This window comes from Zea mays, chromosome 3 (genome assembly GCF_902167145.1).
Source record: "Zea mays cultivar B73 chromosome 3, Zm-B73-REFERENCE-NAM-5.0, whole genome shotgun sequence".
Lineage (NCBI taxonomy): Eukaryota > Viridiplantae > Streptophyta > Magnoliopsida > Poales > Poaceae > Zea > Zea mays.
This window is the reverse complement of record NC_050098.1, coordinates 5,625,581-5,646,673: the sequence shown is the minus strand read 5'-3', so window position 1 is coordinate 5,646,673 and position 21,093 is coordinate 5,625,581.

Sequence of the window (21,093 nt, the reverse complement as noted above, 5' to 3'; positions counted from 1 at the left end):
AGGATCACCACACAATTAGGTGTCTCTTTCTAGCTTTACAAAGAACTTAGAAAGATTAGAGTGAGGAGAAGAAAGCAACCAAGCAACAAAAGAAACACAAGCCACCCTCTCTCAACTCACTAAACTTTTTTGATCACTTGACTTGATTTTGGAACTTGTAGAGGAATGAATGCTTTGATTGTGTCTTTGGAGCTCTTGTATTGAATGGATGGCTTGAATGGTGGTGGTTGGGGGTATTTATAGCCCCAACCACTATTCCAGTCGTTGTTGTCAATGGACACACCGGGCAGTCCGGTGGTGCACCGATAGTGAACAATGTCCGGTGAGTGCCACGTCAACCGACCATTGGGGTTGGGAGTTGTTGACCGTTGAACTCTTCTGTCCTCTTACGTCATCGGACAGTCCAGTGGCACACCGGACAGTCCGGTGTGTTCTGACTTTACATACTAACTTCTGACTTATGTGCCGCAGTCAACGTAGTCGACCATTGGGAGAAGTTGACCGTTGCTCTGTTGGCTCACCGGACAGTCCGGTGGTGCACCAAACAGTCTGATGAATTTTAGTGGACAAGCTCTGAGAAAACCCGAGAGCGGCCAGTTTGCGAAGGGCTGCATTCTGGGCACCAGACAGTGTCTGGTGCGCCACTGGCTGCACCAAAACTTGTATGCTTCAAACTTTGTAGAATTCCCTCAAGTCTTTTCTTTGTATGTTTATGTTGAACTATATGCACTTGAGAAAAACATTCACTAGGCAAACTAGTTAGTCTATATGGTTTGTGATGGACGTCAAACACCAAAATCGATTATAGGAAATGTTGAGGCCATTTCCCTTTCACCCACTAAGCTGGCTCGTGGTGAGGTTTAGGGACGTCTTCAGTACAACTTTACGTTTCGTCATCCCCTCCGCGTCACCTTCTATCATGTGTTGGCGTATGCCAGGTACGACGTATTGCCACGTCTCTTCTGGCGTATGGGTCACTGTAGAGACCTCGATGCTGAGGTCCTACGAATGGGGTCGACTGGTCCCACCAATCAGGGAGGATACTACCCAGAACATATTCGACGTCGTGTTTGTCAGATACCCTTCGATACTATTCCCACGGTTTGGTCATGGCTTGGTGTGATATGTCTCATCGTGCCATCGTGGCTTGATAGTACTAATAGGTCGGCTCTTCCCTCCTGTAGATGTGCTCGCCAGAGTGTCAATTCTCGACTTGCTGGGTTGCTCGACAGTCAGGTTGATCGGCGGCCCCGCCTCGCCGGGTTGCTCGACAGTGTTGTTCGGTGAGTGGGTTGGTCAGCAGTCTCGCCTCGCCGAGTCGCTCGGCGGGCGGGTTAGTCGAGCAGGTTGGTCGGCAGTCCCGCCTCGCCAGGTTGCTCGGCGGGCGAGTTGGTCGGCTTGGTGGGCCCTCTTCGGGCACCCAATTCCTAGGTACCCGACACATTTCTTTTAACAAGTTGGTCAAAATTTAATTAGAAGTTACTAAGTATAAGTGTATACCAACCCAATTAAATAATTGATCATAATTAATAATAAAACCCACAATGCAATGCAAATGACAGATTAAGTTTAATTTCATAAGTTGCTCATGTGAGGGTCCGAGCCGCTCTTGACCGTGAGCTCGACTGATATACCAGTTTTACACTTTGCAGAGGTTGCACATCTTTACCCACATGTCCTGATCCTTTATTTGCCTCGGATTGCGCAAACCCTTAAATACTAACAAGGTGAGTAGGCAAGGGCTCACTACGAGGCCATTCCAATGTTCCACTAGCACGCGAGTACCCGCTACGGTTTCTGGGCCAAAGGCGATATAGGAATCCCTCGTCTGAAATGCTATCACGGATAGATCAGCATGATGACCTCCCTATATCTGTAGCTTATCCACCTCGCTTGCCCTTTTGGGAAAGGATTACCTCACACTAGCTTTCCTAATTAATTAGCCAATAGCGCCCTATTCCACCCTTGTGGTAGCACTGTTTTTTCAGGTGGTCGCTCTATGTTCCAATTAATATAATAATCTTATCACGATCAATAATTAAACCAACAATAATAATGGAGCATTATCACAATTTCGATATAATATTAATCCCAAAACTAGGTATAGCAATAGCAGGACTACCCAATGAATCATTTGTTTACAAAGTGTAGGGTGAACAAAACGAGGTAACCTGTTAGGTCCCAACAAGTTAACCTTCTAAGATTTTCAGAATATTTTTTGTAATAGGAATCAAATTTAGAAGATATTTTATAACTTTATCCAAGATTAATGGACTGTGGTTCCTATATTGAAAAAGGTCAGGGTTCAATCTAAAAAAATTCACACCGATTTGCAAGGATCTTACAACATTTATGGATGGCGGGTGGATTTAACCAGAATCCAGGGGCTCTTTTAAAAAGAGACACGACCAAATGGGTATCGGCCGATCGGGAGCGTCCGATCACCCGTCATTGGCCCAGATTAGATCGTTGATTTAATGATTCGATACCTAATTCCAGCGGTCGGATTGGAAATCAACGCTCGGGATTATAAGAGTCCGCGATCTACTCTTGGCCAACTGAAAGGGAAATAAGCTTACACCTTTTCCTAAATAATTTTGGTGGTTGAATTGCCCAACACAAATAATTGGACTAACTAGTTTGCTCTAGATTATAAGTTTTACAGGTGCCAAAGGTTCAACACAAACCAATAAAAAGTCCAAGAAAGGGTTCAAATAAAAAGAGCAAAATACAACCTAAAGGCAGCCCTGGTTTGGCGCACCGGACTGTCCGGTGCACCAGGGAGTTCCACTCCGAACTTGCCACCTTCGAGAATTCGGGGAGGTCGCTCCGCTATAATTCACCGGACTGTCCGGTGTAGCACCGGACTGTCTGGTGTGCCAGCGGAGTAACGGCTATACCGCGCCAACGTTCGTCAGCAAAGGAACAGTGAAACGCTACAGTGTGCGTCTGCGCGCGCAGAAGTCAGAGCAGGCGCCAGAAGACGCACCGGTTAGTGAACAGGACCTGTCCGGTGCACCACCGGACTGTCCGGTGGCCCAGTTGTCAGAAGCTCCAACGGTCGGAACCCAACGGCCTGGTGATGTGGCTGGCGCACCGGACTGTCCGGTGCGCCATACGACAGAAGCCCTCACCAACGGTTCTTTTGGTGGTTGGGGCTATAAATACCCCCCAACCACCACACTTCAATGCATCCAAGTTTTCAGCCATCAAACCTCATACAAGAGCTCTAGACTTCATTCCAAGATACAAACAAAGAGATCAAATCCTCTCCCAAGTCCGTAATCACTCCAAACAAATTAGTGACTAGAGAGAGAGACTTTTGTGTTCTTTTGAGCTCTTGCGCTTGGATCGCTTTTCTTCTTCCTCTATTCTTGTTTCCAACTCAATTGTAATCAAGGCAAGAGACACCAATTGTGTGGTGGTCCTTGTGGAGACTTAGTGTCCCGTTTGATTGAGAAGAGAAGCTCACACGGTCTAGGTGACCGTTTGAGAGAGGGAAAGGGTTGAAAGAGACCCGGTCTTTGTGACCACCTCAACGGGGAGTAGATTTGCAAGAACCGAACCTCGGTAAAACAAATCATTGCGTTCATCCGCTTTATTTCTTTGTTGATTTGTTTTCACCCTCTCTTTCGGACTCGTTCATATTTCTAACGCTAACCCCGGCTTGTAGTTGTGCTTAAACTTTATAAATTTTAGATTTACCTATTCACCCCCCCCCCTCTAGGCAACTTTCAATTGGTATCAGAGTTGGTACTTTCAGATTTACCTATGCATCATATGTTTTAACTAACAAATCAGGCAAAGTAGTTGCTAAATATGTTAGGGCCAAACACAAGGGCTCAAAGACTTGTGTTTGGGTACCCAAGGTGCTTGTTTCTAATGTGAAAGGACCCAAGACCGTTTGGGTACCTAAGAACAAGGCCTAAAATTGTTTTGTAGGTTTATGCATCTGGGGGCTCAAGTTGGATCATTGATAGCGGGTGCACAAACCACATGACAGGGGAGAAAAGGATGTTCTCCTCCTACGAGAAAAACCATGATCCCCAAAGAGCTATCACATTTGGGGATGGAAATCAAGGTTTGGTCAAAGGACTTGGTAAAATTGCTATATCTCCTGACCATTCTATTTCCAATGTTTTTCTTGTAGACTCTTTAGATTACAATTTGCTTTCTGTTTCTTAATTATGTAAAATGGGCTACAACTGTCTTTTTACAGATTTAGGTGTTACTGTCTTTAGAAGAAGTGATGAGTCAGTAGCATTTAAGGGAGTGTTAGAGGGTCAGCTATACTTAGTTGATTTTAATAGAGCTGAACTCGACACTTGCTTAATTGCTAAGACTAACATGGGTTGGCTCTGACACCGCCAACTAGCCCATGTTGGGATGAAGAATCTTCATAAGATTCTAAAGGGAGAGCACATTTTAGGACTAACAAATGTTCATTTTGAGAAAGACAGGGTTTGTAGCGCATGCCAAGCAGGAAAGCAAGTTGGTGTTCATCATCCACATAAGAACATCATGACGACCGACATGCCGCTTGAACATCATCGGCGGGAGTAAGTACTGTCTAGTTATTGTGGATGATTATTCTCGCTTCACTTGGGTGTTCTTTTTGCAGGAAAAATCTCAAACCCAAGAGACTTTAAAGGGATTCTTGAGACGGGCTCAAAACGAGTTTGGCCTAAGGATCAAAAAGATTAGAAGCGACAACAGGACGGAGTTCAAGAACTCTCAAATTGAAGGCTTCCTTGAGGATGAGGGCATCAAGCATGGGTTCTCTTCTCCCTACACGCCACAATAAAATGGTGTAGTGGAGAGAAAGAATAGAACTCTACTTGACATGGCGAGGACCATGCTTGATGAGTACAAGACTTCGGATCGGTTTTGGGCGGAAGCAATCAACACCGCTTGCTATGCCATCAACCGTCTCTACCTACATCGAATCCTCAAGAAGACATCATATGAACTCCTAACCGGTAAAAAGCCAAATGTTTCATATTTTAGAGCCTTTGGTAGCAAATGCTTTATTCTTGTTAAAAGAGGTAGAAAATCCAAATTTGCTCCTAAGGTTGTAGAAGGCTTTTTACTTGATTATGACTCAAACACAAGGGCATATAGAGTCTTTAACAAGTCCACTGGACTAGTTGAAGTTTCTTGTGACATTGTGTTTGATGAGACTAACGGCTCTCAAGTAGAGAAAGTTGATCTTGATGAGCTAGATGATGAAGAGGCTCCGTGCGTCGCGCTAAGGAACATGTCCATTGCGGATGTGTGTCCTAAGGAATCCGAAGAGCCTCCACAAGCACAAGATCAACCATCTTCCTCCATGCAAGCATCTCCACCAACTCAAGATGAGGATCAAGCTCAAGAGGATGAAAATGAAGATCAAGAAGATAAGCTGAAAGGGAATTAGGCTCACCTTACGGCCGTAAAACGAATCTTGAGATATTTAGTTTATACTCCTAAGTTTGGGCTTTGGTATCCTAGGGGATCCACCTTTGATTTAATTGGTTATTCGGATGCCGATTGGGTGGGGTGTAAAATCAATAGAAAGAGCACATCGGGGACTTGCCAGTTCTTGGGAAGATCCTTGGTGTCTTGGGCTTCAAAGAAGCAAAATTCCGTAGCTCTTTCTACCGCCGAGGCCGAGTACATTGCCGCAGGACATTGTTGCGCGCAACTACTTTGGATGAGGCAAACCCTTAGGGACTATGGTTACAAATTAACCAAAGTTCCTCTTCTATGTGATAATGAGAGTGCAATCCGCATGGCGGATAATCCCGTTGAGCATAGCCGCACTAAACACATAGCCATTCGGTATCACTTTTTAAGGGATCACCAACAAAAGGGAGATATCGAGATTTCATACATTAATACTAAAGATCAATTAGCTGATATCTTTACCAAGCCTCTTGATGAACAAACCTTTAACAAACTTAGGCATGAGCTAAATATTCTTGATTCTAGGAAATTCTTTTGTTGATTTGCACACATAGCTCCTTTATATACCTTTGATCATGTCTCTCTCATATGCTATGACTAATGTGTTTTCAAGTCTATTTCAAACCAAGTCATAGGTGTATTGAAAGGGAATTGGAGTCTTCGGCGAAGACAAAGGCTTCCACTCCGTAACTCATCCTTCGCCATCACTCCGAGCATCTCTCCATCTTTGGGGAGAAAAGGACTCCGTTCTTTGGTATAATCTTCACTCATTTATTTATGACCAAAGGGGGAGAGAGTATTTCTAAGGGCTCTAATGACTCCATTTTTGGCGATTCATGCCAAAGGGGGAGAAAGTATTAGCCCAAAGCAAAAGGATTGCACCACCACCTAGTTTTAAAAAGAGTTTTTCAATTGATATGATTCTCAATTGATAAATTTAAAATTGGTATCTTATTATGTTCAAAAGGGGGAGAAAGTAGCTTTTCAAAATTGATATATCAAAACCCTCTTGAACACTAAGAGGGGAATTTTATTTAGGGGGAGTTTTGTTTAGTCAAAGGAAAAGCATTTGAAACAGGGGGGGGATTTCAATTTTTGAAAATGCTTCGGAAAAATCTTATTCATTTACCTTTGACTATTTGCAAAAAGAACTTTGAAGAGGATTTACAAAAGAATTTGCAAAAACAAAACATGTGGTCCAAAATGTCAAAAATTGAAGAAACAATCCATGCATATCTTATAAGTATTTATATTGGCTCAATTCCAAGCAACCTTTGCATTTACATTATTCAAATTAGTTCAATTATGCACTTCTATATTTGCTTTGGTTTGTGTTGGCATCAATCACCAAAAAGGGGGAGATTGAAAGGGAATTAGGCTTACACCTATTTCCTAAATGATTTTGGTGGTTGAATTGCCCAACACAAATAATTGGACTAACTAGTTTTCTCTAGTGTATAAGTTATACAGGTGTCAAAGGTTCACACTTAGCCAATAAAAAGACCAAGTATTGGGTTCAACAAGAGAGCAAGGGATAACCGAAGGCACCTCTGGTCTGGCACACCGGACTGTCCGGTGCACCACCGGACAGTGTCCGGTGCACCAGAGGACTTCACGCTGAACTCTTCACCTTCGGGAAAATCCAGAGGCGCTCCGCTATAATTCACCGGACTGTCCGGTGTACACCGGACAGTGTCCGGTGCCCCAAGGAAGAGCGGCTCTGGAACTCGCCAGCCTCGGGAAATTGCTCCGCTATAATTCACCGGACTGTCCGGTGTACACCGGACTGTCTGGTGAACCAGCAGAGCAACGGCTACTTCGCGCCAACGGTCACCTGCAGGCGCATTTAATGCGCGCCAGAAGCGCGCAGAAGTCAGGCACGCGCGAGACGGTGCACCGGACAATCTAGAGTTCTTGTCCAGTGTACACCGGACAGCCAGGCGGGCCCAGAAGACAGAGGTCCAACGGTCGGAACCCAACGGCTTTGGTGACGTGGTTGGCGCACCGGACATGTCCGGTGTGCACCGGACTGTCCGGTGCACCATGCGACAGACAGCCCCACCAAACGGCTAGTTTGGTGGTTGGGGCTATAAATACCCCCAACCACCCCACATTCAAGACATCCAAGTTTTCACACTTCCAACCACTTACAAGAGCTAGGCATTCAATACAAGACACACCCAAGTGATCAAATCATCTCCCACATCCACAAAAGCATTAGTGACTAGTGAGAGTGATTTGTCGTGTTCTTTTGAGCTCTTGCGCTTGGATTGCTTTTGTAACGCCCCGAATTTTGCAGTTGAATTTTTTTCTTTTCTTTACTCGCCAAAATTCGGGCGTTACCTTTTCTTTTTCTTTTTCCCCTCGCTAAACCTTGACCTTTTCCAAAGTTTTAGCGGGATTCGGTTTGGAATTCCCGTGTAATGAAAAAACCTAAATACTTTATGTTGTTTGATGCACCATGCCGAACCTTGCATTTCTTTTGATTGCTTTGAAAGTGCAAATGCATTCATGTAGAAAGATCGGATTTCGAAAATAAGGAGAAGATCTTTTCTTTCTTTTTCTCTCTCTTTCTCTCTCCTCTTTTTCTCTCTCTCCCGCGCCGTGGGCCGACCCCGGCCGGCCCAGCCGCCCCTGGCGCCCCCTCTTGGGCCTTGGCAGGCCCAGCCGCCCCACCCATCCCCCTTTTTTCCCCAAACCCTCTCCCTCTCCCTCTCCCTCTCATTTTCCCTCTCTCTCTCCCTAGCGCCGCCCCTACCCCCTGCCCAACCGCCGCCCTGCCCTAGCGCTCGGCCGCCGCTCCCCGCCGTCGGCCGCCCCCGCCGGTGAGCCCCCCCTCCTCCCTCTCTCCCTCCTCCCTCCCTCTCCCCCCTCCCCTCCTCTCTCCTCGGCAGCCCGCGCCTGGCCGCGCCGTGGCCGCTGGCCGCCCTGGCCGCGCCCCCAGCCGGCCGCTGCCGCGCCGCCCTGGCCCCCGGCCAGCCCCAGCCGGCCCCGGCCCGCCCCTTGGCCAACCCCGGCCGCGCGCCTGGCCGACTCGGCCGCCTGCCAGCCCGACCCCCCCCCCCCCCCCCCGCGCGCCCGCCTGGCCGGCCGGTTCAACCGGGCCAGCTCGGCCGCCCCGGCCCCCAGCTCGGCTGCCCGCGCCCGCGCCAGCCCCCAGCTCGGCCGCCCAGCCTAGGGCCGGTTCAACCGCCCCCCCCCCCTCTGTTTTTTATTTTTTATTTTATTTTATTTTATTTACTTTCTGTGATCATAGCTATTTTATTTTAGGTAGGCTAATCATTGTTCATGCCATTGAAATAGGAAGTTTAATTTAAAATTCCGTTATACTAATTGATTCATGTAGTTAATTGTTTATCTCGTGCGATGTTGATCAACTTAAAATGAATAGGTTTCCATTAGTGCATATAACAGAATTCTTTTGTTAGGAACCTATTGAAACTAGAGTGCATAATTTAACTAATCATTAGTGCATAAACTTTAACCCCCCTGCGAGACCCTTTTCCCGTTTCTTTCTAACCATAACAAATGCGATATCGAATGTCATACTTGATGCATACTCACTTTATTTGTTCCCTTGTATGGTGTACTGTTCTTTTGTATTAAATGTGGATGGATGTATGTATGTTTTCAATCGCATAGAGAACGATCCGGTCGAAGAGCCCGAGGAATTCGCAGGAGAAGCCCCTGAGCAGCAGTCGGTTGGTGGAGGCAAGTGTCCTTTGACCTATCTCTGTCCTAATCATTCTTTAATTCACCTCCCGCATCACACATTTATACCTAAGGATTGACTAGCTTTTTGTTATCCATGTCCTTGTTTACCTATTTGGGTCGGATTATTACTGCTTAGTTTGATGCTATTGCTCAACTTTAATCAATGAACATGATGTGGTTATCTATGATACGTTGTTTTCCCGTTCTTATTTATGATTATACTTGTGGCATTTAAGGGGACTCGAGCGGTTTCTCGAGTGCCTCTCCGTAAGGACATGTTCAATGGATGACCGCCCGGGAAAAACAGTGCAACCATGAGGGTGGAATGGGGTGCCCTTAGCTGAATAATTAGAGGATCCGGGGTGTAGTTCGCTTCGCCGTCGTGCCGTCAATGGGGCTCGGTGTATGCGGCTCGCTCTGCCAAGGTTGATTTGTCCCTTGGGGAGGAGTGCGGTACATTTAGGAAACCTAACGGGTGGCTACAGCCCCGGGGAATCTTTGTAAAGGCTTCGTAGTGAATCCTTGGCCATTCACCTCGGGAGTGAATAAGGGTCTTGCAAGCCCGGGCCAGAGAGGGAATCACGGCTTGTGGGTAAAGTGCACAACCTCTGCAGAGTGTTATGAAACTGATATATCAGCCGTGCTCGCGGTTATGAGCGGCCAAGGGAGCTCCAGAGATTAGTGATACTTGATCAGAGATACTTTGGTACAGGTGACAATGAGATTGATGGTTCTGATTACGATTATGGTATTGGTAAGTGGTATTCTTTCCGTTTGGAAAGGATACATTGGGCTAATAACTTGGGTTAATGTTAAAACCTGGCTTTCTACTAGTAAGTAATAACCTGACCAACTAAAAGCAACTGCTTGACTTATCCCCACATACAGCTAGTCCACTACAGCCAAACAGGATACTTGCTGAGTATGTTGATGTGTACTCACCCTTGCTCTACACACCAAACCCCCCCCAGGTTGTCAGCATTGCAACCACTGCTCAGGCGAAGATGAAGCTGTGGAAGGAGACTTCCAGGAGTTCCAAGACTACGACGAGTTCTAGGTGTGGGTTAGCGGCAACCCCCCAGTCGGCTGCCTGTGAAGGCCGCGTTATCTACGTTTCTTTTCCGCACTTTGATTTATTGTAAGAACTATATGGACGTCTCAGACGTATGATGTAATCGACTATTTCCCTTATTAATACTATTTTGAGCACTGTGTGATGATGTCCATGTTATGTAACTGCTGTGTACGTGAATAACTGATCCTGGCACGTACATGGTTCGCATTCGGTTTGCCTTCTAAAACCGGGTGTGACATAAGTGGTATCAAAGCCGTGCTGACTGTAGGACCGCTAACCTAGAATAGAATGGTCGTTCTAAGGACTATAGACCTCTGTCTCTACCTTGACTTTGATATCCCTTCAAAAGTTGGTCATACCGACCAAACCTATGTTCTACTATATATTATACCTTGCTGAAAATCATGTTTTATTCTAATCCTTCATTTACTTACGATTCATTATTTGCTGGTCATATTAATTCTATTCTCACCCTTTTGCTTGCGATGTCTTTTGTAGATGGCTCGACTTAGACACACTGCACGAAAGTCCGTCATCCCCTTCTTACCCTCCCGCCTTGCTGAGCGTCCGCTTCGCCGTCCCGTGGCCGGACAGTCCAGCCACTTGGAGAGACTACACCACCGCCTGCGTGAGGAGCAGGAACGTCGACGACAGGAGCAGCAGGGCTCTTCCTTCTCGCTCCACCAGGAGATAGAGTCTGTGAGGAGCTGCTCTCCTGTGCTTCCTCTGGAGGCGCCCCCTGCACCACCACTGGGCGCCCCAGCTTCTGGAGTAGCTGCTGGAGGAGACCCAGACGACGGAGATGGCGACGACAGCTCGAGCCACGACACCGACTTCTCTGCTAACCCTGAGCCGGAAGGATGGGTTGCTCGACCCATCACTCGCGACGCTGCTCGCGGGTGTCACTTCCACGATGCGCTCGACACCCTGCTACGTCGGGCATTTGACCGGCATACTTGGTCCGTCGAGTATCGCTGTGTGGTCTACCAGCATAGTCGCGGGGTCTACCCGGACCGCTGGGAGGCAACCTGCTTGGTGCGCTGCCCGGAGGACAGTCTCCAGGGTGCAGAGGCCTGCTCAGAGCACTATTCTATCTCTGAACGGGACTCAGCTGAGGCAGCCATGCAAGATGCTGCACGGCGTGCACTTTCGCACTACTGCTCGGTTTTCGGTGGGGCAGCTGATGGTCTTGACCTGAAGTATTACCCCCGCCGTCCATCTGGCAGCACAGGAGGCGTGATTGTCTCACCTGTCGGTGAGGGCAATCCTAGGTTGAGCAGCACAGTCAACCTAGCCGCCGTGCTAAACACGGAGCTGGACCATGCATTAGACGAGCTGAGTAGGGCTCGTGCTGAGATCGCCCTGCTTCGGGCTGAGCGCGTGGAACGTCGTCACTTGGATGGTGGTTCCCCCGCTCCCGTCGGGACTCAGCACCCGTACCGCTCACCTCAGCGTGGACACCAGTCTTATGGCAATCCCGCCTGCAAGACCAAGATAACTCTAGAACCATAGATCGTTAGAGTTGGATCTTGTAATTAATACGAAATATATACGTAGAAGCTACAGTCTTAGCGTTAGTCTCGCTCTTAGTTAGTCTTAGTTAGACAGGGTAGTTTGCTATATCCTGTGCATTTATGTTTGTCATGATGAACTATGTTTGGTTTGGATCTTTGTAATGACTGTCACCAGAGTGTGGGTGTCCCCTGCATTTTGGTTTACCTGTTATATATTAATGGAGTTAGTTATATAGTTGGGAAACCTTTTATTCCACTTTCCTCTTTATCTGAGAAGCTGTGTGGTCTGTGTTGGAGATCAGTGAAGATGCTCATCTGTTCAGTGCTGTTGAAGAATTCTATTCTCTTTTCTTATGCTGCAAGATCTGCCAGATCAGTTCTGATGTGTGGTTGCATTCTGCAGATGTCAGAGAACAGGCGTAGAGGAGGAAGGCGTGCTCAGCAGGAGCAAGCCGGTCAACAAGATGAGGCGCCCCAGCAGCAGCAGCTGCCACCCCCGCCCCCGATGTCGATCGAGCAGATGTTTCTGATGCAGACTCAGGCAGTTCAGGCCATCGGTCAGACTCTGGCCGCCATTCAGCAGCAGCAACAGCAGCAAGCACCACCCCAGCCTCAGATGCCTCAGATGCCCAGAGACAAGCGTGCTGAATTCATGAGAGGTCATCCCCCAACGTTCGCTCACTCTTCTGACCCCATGGATGCTGAAGATTGGCTGCGCACTGTGGAGCGGGAGTTGCATACCGCTCAGTGTGATGACAGGGAGAAAGTCTTGTATGGTCCCCGTCTGTTGAGAGGAGCAGCCCAATCATGGTGGGAGTCTTACCTCGCCACCCATGCCAACCCCGACACCATCACCTGGGAAGAATTCAGAGGTAGCTTTCGTCAGTACCATGTGCCTGCAGGTCTGATGACAGTGAAGAAGGAGGAGTTCCTGGCCCTCAAGCAAGGGCCATTGTCTGTTAGTGAGTACCGGGACAAGTTTCTGCAATTGTCTCGCTATGCTCCTGAGGATGTCAACACTGACGCCAAGCGACAATACCGTTTTCTGAGAGGCTTGGTTGACCCTCTGCAGTATCAGCTGATGAATCACACCTTCCCGACATTCCAGCACCTGATTGATAGAGCGATCATGACAGAGAGAAAGCGTAAGGAGATGGAAGATCGTAAGCGCAAGATCAGTGGACCCCAGCCTGGAAGCAGCAATCGTCCTCGTTTCTCAGGCAATCAACCTCAGCAGTTCAGGCAGAACCAGCGTCCACCTCAGCAGCATCAGCAGTTTCAAAGGCAGTACCCTCAGAACCAGTACCAGAACCGTCAGAGCAATCAGTCAGGAGGTCAGTTTCAAAGGCAGAATCAGCAGGCACCTCGCCTTCCTGCCCCAGCAAATCAGCAGAACAGTCAGGCAGCACCAGCTCAGGTTGGAAACAGGGCATGTTTCCACTGTGGAGAGCAGGGCCATTGGGTGATGCAATGTCCGAAGAAGGCAGCCCAGCAGCAGTCAGGCCCCAATGCCCTAGCAAAGCAGAATGTGTCTCAGCCTGGAGCAGGCAACCGCCCTCAACAGCGCTATAATCATGGAAGATTGAATCACTTGGAGGCTGAAGCAGTTCAGGAGACCCCCGGCATGATAGTAGGTATGTTCCCAGTCGACTCCCATATTGCAGAAGTGTTATTTGATACTGGAGCAACACATTCTTTCATTACTGCATCATGGGTAGAAGCACATAATCTTCCAATTACTACCATGTCAACCCCCATTCAAATTGACTCAGCCGGTGGTAGAATTCGAGCCGATAGCATTTGTTTGAATATAAGTGTGAAAATAAGGGGGATAGCGTTTCCCGCCAACCTTATAGTAATGGGTACTCAGGGAATAGATGTCATCCTAGGGATGAATTGGCTAGATAAGTATCAGGCAGTTATCAGTTGTGATAAAAGGACAATCAAGTTAGTGTCCCCACTAGGAGAGGAAGTGGTGACTGAGTTAGTCCCGCCTGAGCCAAAGAAAGGAAGTTGTTATCAGATAGCTGTTGATAGCAGTGAAGCAGACCCAATCGAGAGCATCAAGGTTGTGTCTGAATTCCCAGATGTGTTTCCAAAGGATTTACCGGGTATGCCACCAGAGCGGAAAGTTGAGTTTGCCATAGAGCTTCTTCCTGGAACCGCCCCCATCTTTAAGAGAGCTTACAGAATATCTGGACCAGAGTTGGATGAACTTAAGAAGCAAATTGATGAGCTGTCAGAAAAAGGTTACATTCGGCCAAGCACCTCGCCTTGGGCCGCCCCTGTCCTATTTGTGGAGAAGAAAGATGGCACCAAGAGGATGTGTATTGATTATCGAGCTTTGAATGAGGTCACGATCAAGAACAAGTATCCTTTGCCTAGAATAGAAGATCTGTTCGACCAGTTGAGAGGAGCCAGTGTGTTCTCCAAGATTGATCTGAGGTCAGGTTATCATCAGCTCAGGATCCGACCTTCGGACATTCCGAAGACGGCATTCATTTCCAAGTACGGGTTGTATGAGTTCACAGTGATGTCTTTTGGTTTGACCAATGCGCCAGCATTCTTCATGAACTTGAAGAATAGTGTATTCATGGATTACCTTGATAAGTTTGTGGTGGTAATCATTGATGATATTCTGGTTTATTCTCAAAGCGAAGAAGAGCACGCAGATCATTTGAGGATGGTGTTGCAGAGATTGCGAGAGCACCAGTTGTATGCAAAGTTGAGCAAATGTGAATTCTGGATCAATGAAGTCCTGTTCTTGGGTCACATAATCAACAAAGAAGGATTGGTTGTGGATCCGAAGAAAGTGGCAGACATTTTGAACTGGAAAGCACCAACAGATGCTAGAGGAATCAAGAGTTTCATTGGAATGGCCGGATATTATCGGCGATTCATTGAAGGGTTTTCGAAGATTGCGAAACCAATGACAGCGTTGCTAGGCAACAAGGTTGAGTTCAAGTGGACCCAGAAATGCCAAGAGGCCTTTGAAGCGCTGAAAGAGAAGTTGACTACAGCGCCTGTCCTAGTCTTGCCTGATGTGCACAAGCCCTTCTCGGTGTATTGCGATGCTTGCTACACAGGTTTGGGATGCGTGTTGATGCAAGAGGGAAGAGTTGTGGCTTACTCGTCCCGACAGCTGAAGGCTCATGAGAAGAACTACCCAATCCATGATCTAGAGTTGGCAGCAGTGGTTCACGCACTGAAGACATGGAGGCACTATCTGTATGGACAGAAATGCGATGTTTACACAGATCACAAGAGTCTGAAGTACATATTCACTCAGACAGAGCTGAACATGAGGCAACGAAGATGGTTAGAGCTGATCAAAGACTATGAGTTGGAGATTCATTACCATCCAGGCAAAGCAAACGTAGTGGCAGATGCTTTGAGCAGAAAGAGTCAAGTCAATCTGATGGTCGCTCGCCCGATGCCTTATGAGTTGGCCAAGGAGTTCGACAGGTTGAGTCTCGGGTTTCTGAACAATTCGCGAGGAGTCACAGTTGAGTTGGAACCTACCTTGGAGCGAGAAATCAAAGAAGCGCAGAAGAATGATGAAAAGATCAGTGAGATTCGGCGATTGATTCTAGATGGCAGAGGCAAAGATTTTCGAGAAGATGCTGAAGGCGTGATATGGTTCAAAGACCGCTTATGTGTTCCCAATGTCCAGTCTATTCGAGAGTTGATCCTCAAGGAAGCTCATGAGACAGCCTATTCGATTCACCCTGGTAGTGAGAAGATGTATCAGGATCTGAAGAAGAAATTCTGGTGGTACGGAATGAAGAGGGAAATCGCAGAGCATGTGGCTAAGTGCGATAGTTGTCGAAGAATTAAGGCAGAGCACCAGAGACCAGCTGGATTGTTGCAACCGTTGCAGATCCCTCAGTGGAAATGGGATGAAATTGGTATGGATTTCATAGTCGGATTGCCTCGCACTCGAGCCGGCTATGATTCTATTTGGGTAGTGGTGGACCGTTTGACCAAGTCAGCCCACTTCATACCTGTCAAGACCAGCTACAACAGTGCAGTATTGGCAGAATTGTATATGTCTCGGATCGTTTGTCTTCATGGTGTGCCAAAGAAGATAGTGTCAGACAGAGGAACGCAGTTCACCTCTCATTTCTAGCAGCAGTTGCATGAAGCCTTGGGCACACATCTGAATTTCAGTTCAGCTTATCACCCGCAGACAGATGGCCAGACTGAAAGAACCAATCAAATTCTTGAAGACATGTTGAGAGCCTGTGCGTTGCAAGATCAGTCCGGATGGGATAAGCGATTGCCTTATGCAGAGTTTTCCTATAACAACAGTTACCAGGCCAGTTTGAAGATGTCACCATTTCAGGCGCTTTATGGAAGGAGTTGCAGAACTCCGTTGCAATGGGATCAGCCTGGAGAAAAGCAAGTGTTTGGGCCAGACATTTTGCTTGAAGCCGAAGAGAACATCAAGATGGTCCGAGAGAATCTGAAGATAGCGCAATCGAGGCAGCGAAGCTATGCAGACACAAGAAGAAGAGAGCTGAGTTTCGAGGTCGGAGACTTTGTCTATCTGAAAGTGTCACCGATCAGAGGAGTCAGAAGATTCGGAGTGAAAGGCAAGCTAGCACCCCGCTACATTGGTCCGTATCAAATTCTCTCAAAGCGTGGAGAAGTGGCTTATCAGCTCAGTCTGCCAGAGAATTTGTCTGCTGTGCATGATGTCTTTCATGTGTCTCAGTTGAAGAAGTGCTTGCGTGTGCCAGAAGAGCAGTTGCCAGTGGAAGGTCTTGAGGTCCAGGAGGACTTGACCTATGTTGAGAAGCCAGCTCAGATCCTTGAGATTGCAGACAGAGTCACCCGAAGGAAGACCATCAGAATGTGCAAAGTCAGATGGAATCACCACTCTGAGGAAGAAGCAACCTGGGAGCGTGAAGATGATCTAGTGGCCAAGTACCCAGAGCTCTTTGCTAGCCAGCCCTGAATCTCGAGGGCGAGATTCTTTTAAGGGGGATAGGTTTGTAACGCCCCGAATTTTGCAGTTGAATTTTTTTTCTTTTCTTTACTCGCCAAAATTCGGGCGTTACCTTTTCTTTTTCTTTTTCCCCTCGCTAAACCTTGACCTTTTCCAAAGTTTTAGCGGGATTCGGTTTGGAATTCCCGTGTAATGAAAAAACCTAAATACTTTATGTTGTTTGATGCACCATGCCGAACCTTGCATTTCTTTTGATTGCTTTGAAAGTGCAAATGCATTCATGTAGAAAGATCGGATTTCGAAAATGAGGAGAAGATCTTTTCTTTCTTTTTCTCTCTCTTTCTCTCTCCTCTTTTTCTCTCTCTCCCACGCCGTGGGCCGACCCCGGCCGGCCCAGCCGCCCCTGGCGCCCCCTCTTGGGCCTTGGCAGGCCCAGCCGCCCCCCCCATCCCCCTTTTTTCCCCAAACCCTCTCCCTCTCCCTCTCATTTTCCCTCTCTCTCTCCCTAGCGCCGCCCCTACCCCCTGCCCAACCGCCGCCCTGCCCTAGCGCTCGGCCGCCGCTCCCCGCCGTCGGCCGCCCCCGCCGGTGAGCCCCCCCTCCTCCCTCTCTCCCTCCTCCCTCCCTCTCCCCCTCCCCTCCTCTCTCCTCGGCAGCCCGCGCCCAGCCGCGCCGTGGCCGCTGGCCGCCCTGGCCGCGCCGCCCTAGCCCCCGGCCAGCCCCAGCCGGCCCCGGCCCGCCCCTTGGCCAACCCCGGCCGCCCCCCCCGGCCCGCGCCCCGGCCGCGCGCCTGGCCGCGCGCCTGGTCGACTCGGCCGCCTGCCAGCCCGACCCCCCCCCCCCGCGCGCCCGCCTGGCCGGCCGGTTCAACCGGGCCAGCTCGGCCGCCCCGGCCCCCAGCTCGGCTGCCCGCGCCCGCGCCAGCCCCCAGCTCGGCCGCCCAGCCTAGGGCCGGTTCAACCGCCCTAGGGCCGGTTCAACCGCCCCCCCCCTCTGTTTTTTATTTTTTTTATTTTATTTTATTTACTTTCTGTGATCATAGCTATTTTATTTTAGGTAGGCTAATCATTGTTCATGCCATTGAAATAGGAAGTTTAATTTAAAATTCCGTTATACTAATTGATTCATGTAGTTAATTGTTTATCTCGTGCGATGTTGATCAACTTAAAATGAATAGGTTTCCATTAGTGCATATAACAGAATTCTTTTGTTAGGAACCTATTGAAACTAGAGTGCATAATTTAACTAATCATTAGTGCATAAACTTTAACCCCCCTGCGAGACCCTTTTCCCGTTTCTTTCTAACCATAACAAATGCGATATCGAATGTCATACTTGATGCATACTCACTTTATTTGTTCCCTTGTATGGTGTACTGTTCTTTTGTATTAAATGTGGATGGATGTATGTATGTTTGCAATCGCATAGAGAACGATCCGGTCGAAGAGCCCGAGGAATTCGCAGGAGAAGCCCCTGAGCAGCAGTCGGTTGGTGGAGGCAAGTGTCCTTTGACCTATCTCTGTCCTAATCATTCTTTAATTCACCTCCCGCATCACACATTTATACCTAAGGATTGACTAGCTTTTTGTTATCCATGTCCTTGTTTACCTATTTGGGTCGGATTATTACTGCTTAGTTTGATGCTATTGCTCAACTTTAATCAATGAACATGATGTGGTTATCTATGATACGCTGTTTTCCCGTTCTTATTTATGATTATACTTGTGGCATTTAAGGGGACTCGAGCGGTTTCTCGAGTGCCTCTCCGTAAGGACCTGTTCAATGGATGACCGCCCGGGAAAAACAGTGCAACCATGAGGGTGGAATGGGGTGCCCTTAGCTGAATAATTAGAGGATCCGGGGTGTAGTTCGCTTCGCCGTCGTGCCGTCAATGGGGCTCGGTGTATGCGGCTCGCTCTGCCAAGGTTGATTTGTCCCTTGGGGAGGAGTGCGGTACATTTAGGAAACCTAACGGGTGGCTACAGCCCCGGGGAATCTTTGTAAAGGCTTCGTAGTGAATCCTTGGCCATTCACCTCGGGAGTGAATAAGGGTCTTGCAAGCCCGGGCCAGAGAGGGAATCACGGCTTGTGGGTAAAGTGCACAACCTCTGCAGAGTGTTATGAAACTGATATATCAGCCGTGCTCGCGGTTATGAGCGGCCAAGGGAGCTCCAGAGATTAGTGATACTTGATCAGAGATACTTTGGTACAGGTGACAATGAGATTGATGGTTCTGATTACGATTATGGTATTGGTAAGTGGTATTCTTTCCGTTTGGAAAGGATACATTGGGCTAATAACTTGGGTTAATGTTAAAACCTGGCTTTCTACTAGTAAGTAATAACCTGACCAACTAAAAGCAACTGCTTGACTTATCCCCACATACAGCTAGTCCACTACAGCCAAACAGGATACTTGCTGAGTATGTTGATGTGTACTCACCCTTGCTCTACACACCAAACCCCCCCCCCCCAGGTTGTCAGCATTGCAACCACTGCTCAGGCGAAGATGAAGCTGTGGAAGGAGACTTCCAGGAGTTCCAAGACTACGACGAGTTCTAGGTGTGGGTTAGCGGCAACCCCCCAGTCGGCTGCCTGTGAAGGCCGCGTTATCTACGTTTCTTTTCCGCACTTTGATTTATTGTAAGAACTATATGGACGTCTCAGACGTACGATGTAATCGACTATTTCCCTTATTAATACTATTTTGAGCACTGTGTGATGATGTCCATGTTATGTAACTGCTGTGTACGTGAATAACTGATCCTGGCACGTACATGGTTCGCATTCGGTTTGCCTTCTAAAACCGGGTGTGACAGCTTTCTTCTTTCTTTGATTCTTCATTGCGATCAAACTCACTTGTAATTGAGGCAAGAGACACCAATATTGTGGTGGTCCTTGTGGGAACTTTGTGTTCCAAGCATTTGAGAAGAGAAAGCTCACTCGGTCCGAGGGATCGTTTGAGAGAGGGAAAGGGTTGAAAGAGACCCGGTCTTTGTGACCACCTCAACGGGGAGTAGGTTTGCGAGAACCGAACCTCGGTAAAACAAATCCACGTGTCTCACTCCTCATTCGCTTGCGATTTGTTTTGCACCCTCTTTCACGGACTTAATTATATTTCTAACGCTAACCCGGCTTGTAGTTGTGATTATTTTTGAGAATTTCAGTTTCGCCCTATTCACCCCCCCTCTAGGCGACTTTCAATTGGTATCAGAGCCCGATGCTTCATTAGAGCCTAACCGCTCGAAGTGATGTCGGGAGAACTCGCCAAGAAGGAGATGGAGACCGGCGACAAGCCCGCTACAAGGCATGGGAAGGCTTCATCGGAAGAGTCCCGCAACAAGGAGAAGAGGAAGGAGAAGAAGAAGGAAAAGAAGACTTCTTCTCATAAGTCGCATCGGAGTGGCGACAAAATAAAGAAGATGAGGAAAGTGGTCTACTACGAGACCGACACTTCATCACCTTCTACCTCCGGCTCCGACGCGCCCTCCATAACTTCTAAGCGCCATGAGCGCAAGAAGTTTAGTAAGATCCCCCTACGCTACTCTCGCATTACTAAACATACACCTTTGCTTTCCGTCCCATTAGGCAAACCACCAACTTTTGATGGTGAAGATTATGCTAGGTGGAGTGATTTAATGTGATTTCATCTAACCTCACTCCACAAAAATATATGGGATGTTGTTGAGTTTGGTGTACAGGTACCGTCCGTAGGGGATGAAGACTATGATGTGGATGAAGTGGCCCAAATCGAGCACTTCAACTCCCAAGCCACAACAATACTCCTTGCCTCTCTAAGTAGAGAGGAGTACAACAAGGTGCAAGGATTGAAGAACGCCAAGGAAGTTTGGGACGTGCTCAAAACCGCGCACGAGGGTGATGAACTCACCAAGATCACCAAGCGGGAAACGATCGAGGGGGAGCTCGGTCGCTTCCGTCTTCGCCAAGGGGAGGAGCCACAAGATATGTACAACCGGCTCAAAACCTTGGTGAATCAAGTGTGCAACCTCGGGAGCAAAAAGTGGGATGACCACGAGGTGGTTAAGGTTATTCTAAGATCTCTTATTTTCCTTAACCCCACTCAAGTACAATTAATTCGTGGTAATCCAAGATATACACTAATGACTCCCGAGGAAGTAATCGGGAATTTTGTGAGCTTTGAATTTATGATCAAAGGCTCACGGAAGATCAACGAGCTTGACGGCCCCTCCACGTCCGAAGCTCAACCGGTTGCATTCAAGGCGATGAAGGAAAAGAAGGAGGAGTCTACACCAAGTAGACAACCAATCGACGCCTCCAAGCTCGACAATGAGGAAATGGCGCACCGGACTGTCCGGTGCACCATGCGACAGACAGCCCCACCAAACGGCTAGTTTGGTGGTTGGGGCTATAAAT